General features: G+C 55.0%; 1 protein-coding gene and 1 long non-coding RNA gene across 5 annotated transcripts in view; one reads left to right on the top strand and one right to left on the bottom strand.

Annotated features, from left to right (window-relative positions):
- The window catches only part of LOC144756284 (uncharacterized), a 540,171-nt gene that overhangs the window by 61,112 nt on the left and 466,352 nt on the right, over positions 1 to 12,707 (top strand). The gene's annotated exons all lie outside the window — the stretch shown is intronic.
- Positions 1 to 12,707, bottom strand: part of LOC144756283 (uncharacterized) — a 362,112-nt gene that overhangs the window by 29,579 nt on the left and 319,826 nt on the right. The window lies entirely within an intron of this gene.

Below are 12,707 nucleotides of genomic sequence, written 5' to 3' on the forward strand. Positions count from 1 at the left end.
TCTTGCCATTGGGCTTAAGAGGAAGAGAAGACAGACAACAGCAGATCATGAGTGGTTACTGGTGAAGTAGACCTGTTTCTACACCCCAGACAACAATAGGAGGGAGTGTCACGCATCTATGAAGAAAGTTTTTTTCTAAAATTGGAAAGCTTATATCGTAAAGTAACATTCATATTATCTTGACATGTGATGGAGAGTAGAAGATCCTAAGTGGAGCAAAGGCATTCTTTGGGATTATTGTATTGGAATTGGGTTACGATGTATAATAAGCCTTGGCAGTGAAGTGTGGAATGAAGGATGCACAGGGTCCTGAATTTAAGTGTAGGCTGGTGTGATGTACATTTTTGGATAACATGGAAAGTAGGTAGCACTCTTTTGTATCTTTGGATGAGGAATGATGAAAGATCAACATTGAAACAAATACTGTAGTCAAGCACTGCCAACATCATCTTTCTGTGAAAAAACTAAGATAAGAAAGAATCGCTTGAGTCTGTATATGAAAGAAGCCGGTTCAGGCCCTTTGAGTTAGGCTAGGCTCAGCACGGAGGCCAATGACTAGGATTGTGATGAACGGGGAGGTATATTGCATGGTCTGATGGCTTGAAGAAGACCACTGCTATGGATTTACAGTGAGGCTTCGGACAGGGCAGCCACAGGATGGAAGCAGTTAGAAGAAGCGGAGACTGTAGAAATAAAAGTTCTTTAGGATGAAAAGCGATGTCATCACTACTGATATCATGTACTGATATCATGTATGACACCACAGAGTTGTAAAGACTGGTGTTCCAGTGGCAATCTACAGACAAGCAGAAGTCCTTACAAAGTTCACAATCTGTATATTATGTAAGGGATTTCACATTTTCTATATGCCGCCAGGTCATTAGTGTTCCCCATAGGGATACGCCTAGGAAAGACCTTCTCAGTTTTTAAAAATGTGCGATTCTTGTTTGTGATGCACAAGGAACCAAAATAAAGGAGAGTTTCTGCTAACTGATGCACATGGACACATGGTAAATGATGAGTGTTTCCACTAACAGCAGATGCTAGCACAAAGACGGTATGATGACCAAAGGCTGCAGTTCCACTGGCAGTCACCAGAGGACCCAACCGTGAGATCACAAAATATAAAAGCAATCCTGTGCCCAAGGAGTAATGTAAGATGCTCAAGAAATGTTGATATGGGCCAAAATGTGGTGGCTCATCCGCATATTATGAATTTAATGTCCATTTTATTTGGAGCATTCCCCTGCTTGATTTGCATGTGCTACTCAGTCAATCAAAAGATAATAAATGTGATCAATATAAAGCACATTGAATTTATATTATTATGTTCTGCCATGTTATAATCAAGCTTACATCAATATACTACCAGTATTTAATCTAAATGCTCACTGCTTTTACCGTATTTTGTTACAGATTTCCAAAAGTTTCTAAAATGCAGACAATTTTGTGCTTCATTGATTATAGTTATTCAAAAGAACATCGTTTTGCATAATAGATACAAGTGAAAGGGTATCATGCCACTTTCTGTTATTTGTTTATGCTAAGAGTATTAGGAAGAATGAAATAAGGTTATGAAAAATGATCACAAAGAGTGAAGGGTGGAGGGGGGGCGTGGCCAGCAGCCGATGGAGGAGGAAGCAGCCTAGCGAGGCTCCCGTCCCTCCGCCCGGCTATCCGTGATTTAATCCTGCCCAGGACCCGGGATCCCCCGCTCCAACTGGGTGGATCCCGAGTATTGCGTCCCCACCTGCTCCGCTGGGGAAATCAGGCCGGTGGAACTGCTGCGGAAGCGGTGGCAAGCCGAGTGAGGACCGAGCCGACGGCGGCCAAGATGGCGGCTCCCGAGTGAGTCGGCGCCTCGAGACCCCGGGAGCTCCCCCGTAGGCGACCGCAAGCATCGGGAGCGGCCGACGAGCCCTGACTGGTGGGACCGGCGTTTCCTGGAGATCGGCCGGCCCCCGCCCTAGGAACGGTTTGGGGCGAGTGACGGCCGGCGGAGGGACCCGCTGGGGCCCCGCCCCCAGCCCGGAGCTGCTGTAACTCCAGACCCCGGCTTTGGGGCCTGTGGAGCCACCGACATCTACCCCCGAGTGCTACACCGGACACTGGGCCTCAGCCGGCGACTATCACCTGCGCTGGAGCCAAGGTTTCCCCAGAAGCAGACACCGAAGCATCGCCTTGGTGGGGACCTGCAGCGCTCCTCTCGGTGGGGCCCCGATGAGAGTGGGCTGTTCCTGGATGCACCCCGTCTCCTGCCCGCCAGAGACCGGCTTTCTGTGGGGATCTTGATCGAGCCCTGTACTGGGGCACTGGCGCCGCAGCTGGGGACCCGAGGGACCGCTTTCTCGGTCCGGGACTGGGACACGAGGGCCGATCCACAACAAGAGTTTTTCCCCTCGCTGCATACCCCCGGGAACTCGACCCACCGACGCGGGAGCGGTATGGGCAAGCCTAGGGGCCCCAAAGGGGACGGGCCCCCTACTACGGACGCACCGGAGGACCCCGTGCAACCTGCGACGGATCTACAGCAAATGCAGGACAGGATCCTGGAGGCCATAGCAGCCACGAAAGACGCACTGCACCACGATATAGCGCAAGTGTCGGAGGGGCTGGGACTCCTGCGAGCTGACCACGCGAAGCTGTCGGACAGGGTCAAGGAGGCAGAGACCACCCTGAGGGACCTGGCGCCAGCGCAGAAGTCGATGGATGGGAAACTGGCGGACGCGCTCGACCGGATTCAAGCGCTTGAGAGGAGGGCGGAGGACGCTGAAAATCGCAGTCGGCGGAACAACGTGCGCCTCGTGGGCCTTCCGGAAAAAACAGAAGGGACGGACATGGTGAGCTACCTACAAGAATGGCTGCAAACTGTGGTGGCCCCGGAGGGGCTATCCCCTTTCTTCACACTAGAGAGGGCGCACCGGGTGCCGTCGAGACCCCCGAAGCCGGGTCTCCCTCCGCGCCCAGTGGTCGTAAAACTGCTCCACTACAAAGACAGGGACTTGCTACTGCAGCGGGCGAGAGAGAAGGGCCCATTCCAGGTTGACAACAGCAAGGTGACACTGTTCCCGGACTACACATTCGAAACCCAAAGGCAGCGCGCCTCTTTCCTTTCTCTGAAAAGGGAGCTCAGAACGGAAGGTATACAGTACTCGCTGCTATTCCCGGCCAGACTCCGAGTGGTGGTAGACGAGAACACCCTGTTCTTCCCGACGTCTTCGAAGGCTTGGGCCTGGTGGGACACCTACAAGGCTGGCACGGATGGGGCCCGGTTCCGGGCTGAGGAGGAGCGCCAAGGACAATCGCTCCGACGTTCGAGGCGCCACAGAGGGCGCGGACGGGGCTTGAAGGGACCGACGAACTTTCAAACGGCGGATGAGCGGAAGGCGGCGCTACAAGCGGTGAAAGAAGTATCGGGAGCAGCGATGGCCCACTCGGAGAAAGGAACGGGCTCGGAGGACCAGGGCACGGGCTCGGACACTGATCTGTCTGATCTGGGAGGAGCTAGGGGCCCGAAGATCACGCCACAGACATCGGGGGAAATCGTTGAGGGATGAACTTCTTGACAAGGTACCGGATGGGACTGAGGGGGGGCTTACTGAGATTCCTATTGCCCTTGGAGCAGAAGTTTATGTGGCTGAAATGTTACGGGTCTTACATCTGAAAGAAACAGGTTAGTATTAGATTCCTTACCTTAGAATATCCCCAGGCGTCAGTCTGGATCCGGAAACTTTTGCGTAGCAGTACCCCTGCGCGTCGGCAGGCGTCGTCTGCAGGCGTCCCCTGCGGCTCCGCGTCCGTAGTCGGCGCCGTCATGACGTCGCTGGAGTATATAGACGCCGCCTCCGCGCGCTGACGTCAGTTCTTCTTTTTTCCGCGCCAGTTAGCGCAGATCCGAGAAGTGCAGTACTCCGGTCTTAGACCAAAGTTTTTTGTGAATCTTTGATTCTTGTTACGGTGCCGGTAGGATGCCCGGTTTTAAGAACTGTGACGACTGTGACCGCACGATGTCGGTCACGGATCATCACCGACTCTGCCTTCGGTGTCTGGGCACCGACCACGCCGTGGACGACTGTGTCGATTGCCGGGCCCTGACGAGTAAAGCTGGGCGGGAGCGGTCCCGCAAGCTACTCGAGCTGAGGGTGTCGGCCCCACGTCGAGAGCGGTCCCGGTCCGGCCGGAGGTCGAGGGAGCGGTCGAGGGAGCGGTCACGGAGCCATCACGAGCGCTCCGAAAGTCGTCACCATTCCTCTGGTTCCTCAGGTAGGAGACATAAGAAGTCGGGGCGTCGTCATCGTACCCCCGACTCCCCCCGACGCTCGCGCGATGCGGCCGGGGGTTCGGGTGGCCCCACTCCCGCGGCTCCGCGTGGGTCGCCGGCGTGGCCTGCTCCATACCCTACGGTCCCTGGGCAAGGCGCGTCGCGTGAGGAGATAGAGGAGATAGAGGAGTTCCTCATGGCCATGAGGGCACTGTCTCCTCCGACGGGGCCTACGGCGCCTTCGGGCCCTGTGCTCCCGTCCGGGGGTCCTAGCGGTTCAGGTGCCCCTGTCTCGACGCCGTCGGGTGCTCCGGCTCCGACGCCGCCGGCGGCTCCGGCTCCGGCCCCGGCGCCGCTGGGACCTTCAGGGTCGACGCCGACTGGTCTACCGGCCTCTCCGGCGCCGATTCCATCGGGGTTGCCCCCGACGCCCCCCCCCGCGCCGGCTCCGGGCAGCGCCGTCCCCATTACCTCTCCGACTCCGGACGCGGAGTCGGACCGGCGTCGTCCGACGCCGAGTCCGACGCCGATGGGGCCTGTGGACCCCGAGGAGCCGGTCTACATTGTTGACTCCGAATATGGGGAAGATGTAGAATACGGAGAGAGGGTTGGGAGGGGTCTAAGGACCCTCTGTCACGCGAGTGTCAGTACAATGTGGACTGGACAGGTTATTTGGGTGACGCCAGTGGTCTGGACGACTCTCCTAACCCTGGTTTTGTCTCGCCTCCTACTGTGGCTTCGGAGGCTGGGGCTGCTTATTCAGTGGTGTTGATGAGGGCTGCCAAGGCCTTGCACCTTGAGCTCCCCGTCGCGGTCGTGAGGCCTAACATCCTCACTGAGGTCTTCAAACCGCAGTCATGCCCACAGGAGCCACTGCTGCCGTTCAACGAAGCCTTGACAGACGTTCTTTTGGGCACGTGGTTCAGGCCCGCAACAGGTTCGCCTGTTGATAGGAACGTGGCCAGACGCCACCGTCCGTGTCCGGACGACCCCAAGTTCCTGTCCACCCATCCCACCCCTGAGAGTCTGGTGATTCAGGCCTCGACTTCCCAGACCGCATTCCCGTCGGCCCCGCCCGACCGGGAATCTAAGAGGTACGACCAGTATGGTAAGAAGGTCTTCTCGTCCCTGAGTTTGGGACTGCGGTCTTGCAACACCGCATGCCTCTTGGGCCGCTACACCCACTCTCTGTGGGATACGGTCGCGGAGTTGCTGCCTGAATGCCCGCAGGAGGTGCGGGCGAAGCTCGGCAAGGCTATGATTGAAGGCCGAGATGCAGCAAGATACTCCATCAGGTGTGGTCTTGATACGACCGACTCGCTGGGCAGAGCGATGTCCACGACCGTGGCGATTCGTCGCCACGCCTGGCTGAGATCCGCCAACTTTTCGGCAGATGTCCAAAATACCTTGATGGACATGCCGTTCGATGGCAGTCGCCTGTTTGGCGACAAGGCGGACCACGCGCTGGAACGCTTCAAGGACTCCAGGGTCACGGCCAAGTCCTTGGGTCTCTCGACCCAGCGCCAGCAAACGGGTTCGTTTCGCTCCTTTCGTGGCCAAGGAAGGGGCGGTCCCAAACGTGCTGCCAGCCACGCGCCGCAGAACACTTCTCAACGCGGTGGCAACCGTGGAGGCGGTCGGGGACAACGGCGAGGTCAGACCACACCTCCCCCCGCAGCATCGGCCTCTAAATCCTCCTAGTCCGTGCTTTCAGGCCCATGTGACGCCAGTGGGTGGCAGGGTTCGCCATCACCTCTCCCGCTGGCGCACTATCACATCGGACAGGTGGGTGCTGCAGCTCGTCCGGAGGGGCTACTCCCTCCCCTTCGAGACCACTCCTCCAGCCATGCCACCGCAGAACCACCGTGTGTCGGGGGACCACTTGACACTTCTGCAGGAGGAAGTTACGGCCCTCTTGGCCAAGGGGGCCATCGAGCGCGTTCCTGGGCCAGAAGTAGGATGTGGTTGCTATTCCCACTACTTTCTGGTACCCAAGAAGGACAAAGGGGGTCTACGTCCTATCTTGGACCTAAGGGACGTCAACGGCTTCCTCCGGAAGGAGAAGTTCAAGATGTTGACATTGGCTCAGGTCTTGGCTGCTCTGGACCCGCAAGACTGGATGGTAGCGTTGGACTTGCAGGATGCGTATTTTCACATCCCCGTCCTGCCGGCCCACCGGCGTTACCTGCGGTTCACGGTAGGCCAGGAGCATTTTCAGTTTATCGTGCTCCCCTTCGGCCTTACCAGCGCCCCACGGGTGTTCAGAAAGGTGATGGCGGTGGTCGCAGCCCATCTGCGCAGATCAGGGGTGTCAGTCTTCCCCTATCTAGACGACTGGTTGTTGAAGGCGGGCTCGCCCCAGACAGTCGTCCACCACCTTCAGATGACGGCAGACCTCCTGCATGGGCTGGGGTTCTCCATCAATGTGCCGAAATCACATCTGTGTCCCTCTCAGAAGCTCCTTTTCATCGGAGCGGTTCTCGACTCGGCGCAGTTTCGGGTTTATCCTCCGGAACGGCGAGTCCGGGATATACAGGCCTTGATTCCCGTCTTTCAGCCGCTATCCCGGGTTTCGGTCAGGTTGACGCTGCGGCTGCTGGGGCTGATGGCTTCCTGCATCCTTCTGGTGCATCACGCCCGGTGGCGGATGCGGGCTCTGCAGTGGGACCTGAAGTTTCAGTGGGCCCAGCATCAGGGCAACTTGTCCGACCATGTCTTGATCTCGGAGGGCACTGCGAGACAACTGCAGTGGTGGCTTACGGACCGCGATTGGGTCAGAGGCAGATCCCTCTCCCTTCCCCAACCGGAGCACGTAGTTGTGACGGACGCGTCCCTCCAGGGCTGGGGAGGCCACTTGGGAGAGGCGGAGATCAGAGGCATCTGGTCTCCGGCGGAGTCCCGGCTCCATATCAACATGTTGGAGCTGCGGGCGATTCGCCTAGCACTGAAGGCATTCCTCCCCTTTGTCAACGGGAGTGTAGTGCAGGTGTTCACGGACAACACCACCGCCATGTGGTACTGCAACAAGCAGGGCGGAGTGGGCTCGTGGACCCTTTGCCAGGAGGCGCTGCGTCTCTGGCAATGGCTGGAACGTCAGAGCGTGACTCTGACGGTTCAACACCTGGCAGGTTCTCTGAACGCCAGGGCGGACGAACTCAGCCGTCGGTGCTCGGTGGATCACGAATGGCGTCTGAACTCGGACGTGGCGAGAGGCCTCTTTCTGCAATGGGGAGAGCCTTGGTTAGATCTATTCGCCACAGAAAAGAACGCGCAATGTCATCAGTTCTGCGCGTTGGAGTTTCCAAGACGGCACTCGCACGGCGACGCCTTTCGGCGCGAGTGGAGTTGCGGTCTGTTGTACGCCTTTCCGCCTATACCACTTCTGCCCAGAGTGCTGAAGAAGATCAGGCGCGACCGGGCCCAAGTTATCCTTGTGGCTCTGGACTGGGCTCGAAGGTACTGGTATCCCGAGCTACTCAGCATGTCAGTCGGTCCCTCGATCCGCCTGCCCCTTCAGGAGGACCTTCTGTCGCAGCAGCAGGGGACGGTCCTCCACCCGAACCTGTCCAGTCTCCACCTCCATGCGTGGAGATTGAGCGGCGACAGTTGAGGCCATTTGACTTGCCTCCTGAAGTTTGTGATGTGATTCTGGCAGCCAGGCGTCCCTCCACAAAGTCGGTATACGCCTGCCTGTGGAACAGATTTGTGGCATGGTGCACAGCAAAGGCTGTGAACCCTCTTTCTGCCCCTCTTTCCGAGGTTCTCCTCTTCCTTCTCTCTCTTGCCCAGCAGGGCTCTGCTCTGGGCACTATCAAGGGCTACCTTTCTGCCCTTTCGGCCTTTCTACGGCTGCCTGATCAACCTTCTTTGTTCAAATCCCCTATTGTAACGAGATTCTTGAAGGGCATCACGCACATGTATCCACCTGTTCCGTTCGTGATGCCTCAGTGGGACTTGAACCTGGTTCTGACCTTTTTGATGTGCGCTCCCTTTGAGCCACTTCATTCCTGTCCTCTCCGTCTCCTGACTTTAAAGACGGCCTTCCTGGTTGCCATCACCTCTGCCAGGAGAGTGAGTGAGCTCCAGGCTCTTTCTGTCAAACCTCCTTTCATGTCCATTGTAGGAAGGTAAATCCCTGACTATGGTTGCCCCCAACTTTTTTTGCCTGGTGTTTTGCTGGTTTTCTGACTTAGTTGACCTGAGGCCCTGCTATTCAGGACCTCAGGCCCACTGCTCTCTCTGTAAAATGGATTCCATGTACCTTAGGTACATATCTAAATTGGATACTGAGTCACCTTATCAGTCCTTGTACAGTGTACCTTAGGTACCCAGGGCATAGTTGTACCCAGGGCCTACCAGGGGCTGCAGCATGTATTATGCCACCCCTGGCTGGCCATCCAAATCTGACACAACTGGCTGCTTGACAGCTGGGGCAAGGTGGTGTAATAACCCTTTGCTTTAGATATAGTATACCTATATCTAACCCTAAAATGGACACATAGATCTCCTATCAGTCACTCCTATGGCAGGCCTTAACAATCCTGAAGGCAGAGTGCTTGGAATCGTGTGAGATGGTGCTCTGGCATGAGCTGAGCCTGTCTGCGGCTTTCGGGATCTATCCCTTAGCCGTTTCCATGATATCGCATACCATATACTCTTAAGTGCATTATAATCCTCGCGGTTATATGCCAACTCTGGTATCGCTTTATCAAAACATGTCGAGTAAGGTGTCATACGAATTGGAATACTAACCCCTCGCCAATTCTGGCGACGGGGTTAGCATTCCACCCTTCTAGAGGGACACGACATGTATGTAACCCCTAACCCCGGTTAAAGTCAAACAGAGCCTCAGCTCCACAAAATGGATGCTGCCACCGAGACACAAGTCTGCCCTCCTGCTGCTGGGAGTCCTCCCAGAGCAGGAGATAAGGACAAAGGGTTTCCTGCCAGGGGCGGTGCCAGCACCGTCCCAGACAGGGTTTTGTGTATATTAGGTAGGCAGGGCTTTAGAGGAAGGTGACTGCACGTGGCACCCCGGTGCTCACTGTGCATAGGCTGGCTGGAACCAGTTCCAGGGTCACTCCAGACCCTGTGCTGGGGAAAAGCCCGCCAAGGAAGTGGGTGTAACCACCCCCTCCTAGTCCCACCCATAGGGCAGGACTTAGTCGCGTGCCAGCCCCCTTTTACAGGATAAAGGTAGAGGCTGGCCCCCTTCCAAATCAGATCATCTTTGAATCCTGAAACTACTTTCTGCGAAAGGAACTCAAGACTTCTTCCTAAGATTTCTCCCTTGTGACTAAGGAGTAGTCACCCTGCATCCGCAGGCACCATCTAAGAACACTGCGGTCTGCTGCAAGTCCTTCCTCCGGAATCCGACTGCCCAGCTCGACGAGAACCGGCTTCCCTGGCACCTCTGACCTCTACCCACCTCTACAGCCCAGCTGAGAACCGTGGGTGCGACGAGACCTCAAGGGACCGGCCATCTGCAAGACTGCACAACTTCTTTCCAGCAAGCCCGCCGAGTGAATTCCTGGTGAGTGCTTTGGGGTCCGAGAAGCCCCCACCCTGAGCAGCTCCAGCACCGAAGAGCAGCCCCCCAGCATCTCCACGATCTGCGTGGGGCCCTTCTGCTTTTTACTGCTCACCGCGTTGTTTGGCTACTAGCCCGCTGGCTTGTGGCCTTCCTGACGACGCCCGACGACATTTCTGCTGCTGGTCTGGTTGCTCCAGACTGGCCCTTGCTTCCCTCCATCGGAGAAGTACCCTGGACCCTCCTGGTCCACTCAAGACGCCATTTTAGGTCCACCGCGTGGGCCTTGCATTTGCCAAGACTTGTTGCCCAATCCTGGGTCCAGCGACGTCGACAGCAAGAACCTTCGTGGGACAGCTCGCACCTCCATCCTGGTCGCCGACAACGCCTCCTGGTCCGAGAGACTGCAGAGCCCAGCAGCGCCCACTCACCTGACTGCGGTGACTTCGCCCGGTGCCATCCTGGTGCCCACTTAATCACTGGCTAGTGATTCAAGAACTTGGTCCCCTCTGCTTTCAGGTTTTCTTCTTCCTTGATCCAGGCTTGGATCCATCGAACTTTTCTTCACTGGTCGCCTGCCAGCAACTTCTTCCTTCCAGGCTCCTGGTCCGGCAACGAGATCCCCGACGTCTTTTCAGACCTATGCAGCTGCAGCCCCTGGGCTAGGTAACTTCGGCACTTCGGTGTCCCAGCATAGCCTCACTATCCTAGGGTCAGGATCCACTGTCGTTTTCTTCCTACCAGGTCGGGTTCGCCCGTGAACACTAACTTTGCATTTACTAGCTCCCATAGACTTTGTCCCGCATCCCGCGTGAGAGTGCACACTCTGCACCCGAGTCCCCTGGGTCTCCTAGTAGTAATCTAACGATTCCCTAGTCAAGTCCTAGCGATTCCAAAGCCTATTAGTACTGTACTTACCTGCTAGTAATTTCGCATTCCACTTTTAAAGTATATGGTTTTTCGTGCCCCTCGGGCATTTGTGTATAACGTGCTAACTTAAGTATTTTCGTAAGAGTTTTGTTGTGTGCCTAGCACCCTGTCCTCATAAAGAGTACAGGGTTGTTGTGATTCTAATAAATACACTGTTTATTTTCATAACACTTGTGTGGTGTCCTTTCACTGGGTGTTCAAGGGGTAATGTGATGGTAAAACAGCTGGCTTAACACGCCCTCTAGAGTCTTAGCCTTAGACTGCTCGTATCCATGCTACTAGGATAGCCGGTCTATAAGGTTGACTTACAACCAATCATCAATAAGGGTTGTTTGGACTGATATATAGTGATCACTAGAATAGTGAGCACTGCACATCAGGCCAACTTCTCACATTGGTGAGCAGCGGTTGGGATTTGAGCTTGCTGTTGTTTTACCACACATGCCCTAAGAATATCTTGTGAAAGATCACATAAGTACTAAAGGTACATATAACTTAGCTTAGAATACTCTGAGTTCTACTGAACCAGCTGTTGTAGCTCCTAGGGCCTAGCACACCCTAAACTACAACTCTAGCAAGGGATCAGTAGGCAAACATATAGTGTAGGTAAGTGCACCACTTACACCTCACTAGAAAAGCATGTCGACTCAGGGGGACTCTACTGAGACTCCCCTGGTCAGTGTTGACCCTCCACAGGTCACTTCAAGATATGCAGCTCTCAGTTTCCATGAGATGAGACAGATCTGTGTCTCCAGAAAACTGAAGCAGGGGTCTAACCCCACCACTTCCTTTCTGATAGGTCTCTTAGAGACATATGATGCCAGAAAGCTTTCTCAGTTACATGAGAACATGCCAGCCTTGGAGGGAACCTCTGGGGATCCAGATCTCCCCAACACTGATTCAGCAGTTGAGGAGGAGGATCAGGAGGTACTCTCTGGGGATGAGGTAGACAAGGGTCTTGAGGTAGTCAGAAGGCTAACTAGGACCAACTTAGACTTACTTGGGCTAGGATCTGGGGGACCCCCAGTACTAACCCGAAGTGGGCCTAACCTTGGAGTTAGGAGAGATAGATCTCTTTCTAGGGACTCCAATAGATCTCTGCACTCTAATGCCTCTTCTCAGGGGAGAAGGAATCCTCCACAGAGGAGATTTACTTCCCCTCAGAGAAGGGAGCATGAGGCTAGGATGAGACAAGCTGAACTGAGGATTGAAAGGGAAGAAATTGCCCTGGCCAAAGAGAAGCTTGCCCTGGCAAGAGAGCAGCAGATGAGTGGGCTAGCTCCCACTGGTGGCAGCAATCTCCCAAGAGATAGAGAGAAGGGTTTAGATACTAAACACCTGACTAAAATAGTGCCCCCCTTTAAGCAAGGGGATGATATCCAGAAATGGATGGCTGCTCTGGAGAGGGCCTGCACTGTGCAGGGCATTCCCCAGAGTCAGTGGGCAGCTATACTGTGGCTCTCCTTTGATGGTAAAGGTAGAGATAAGCTCCTCACTACAAGAGTGGAGGATGCTAACAATTACCAGGTCCTGAAAAATGCACTGGTTGATGGGTTTGGTTTAACCACTGAGCAGTACAGGTTGCTGTTCAGAGACACCCAGAAAACTCAGTCTCAGGACTGGTCTGACTTTGTTGATTGTGCCACTAAGGCTTTGGAAGGCTGGCTACTGGGTAGTAAGGTTACTGATTTCAAGGGATTGTATAATCTAATTATGAGAGAGCAAGTCTTAAATAATTGTCAGAACCAGTTATTACACCAGCACCTGGTAGACTCTGATCTGACCTCTCCACAAGAATTGGGTAAGAGGGCAGACAAATGGGTCAGAACCAGGATTAGGCCCAAGAACCAAGGTGGTGACCAGAAAAAGGAATCAACCAAGCCTCAAGAGAAGGGTGGGAATAAATCTACAGATCAAACCCCATCAGGGCCCCAAAAATCCTCTGAGGGGGGTGGGTCCCAAAATCCTTCCAACAACCAGAAGAAA

The sequence above is a fragment of the Lissotriton helveticus genome, chromosome 5_1, assembly GCF_964261635.1.
Source record: "Lissotriton helveticus chromosome 5_1, aLisHel1.1, whole genome shotgun sequence".
Classification (NCBI taxonomy): domain Eukaryota; kingdom Metazoa; phylum Chordata; class Amphibia; order Caudata; family Salamandridae; genus Lissotriton; species Lissotriton helveticus.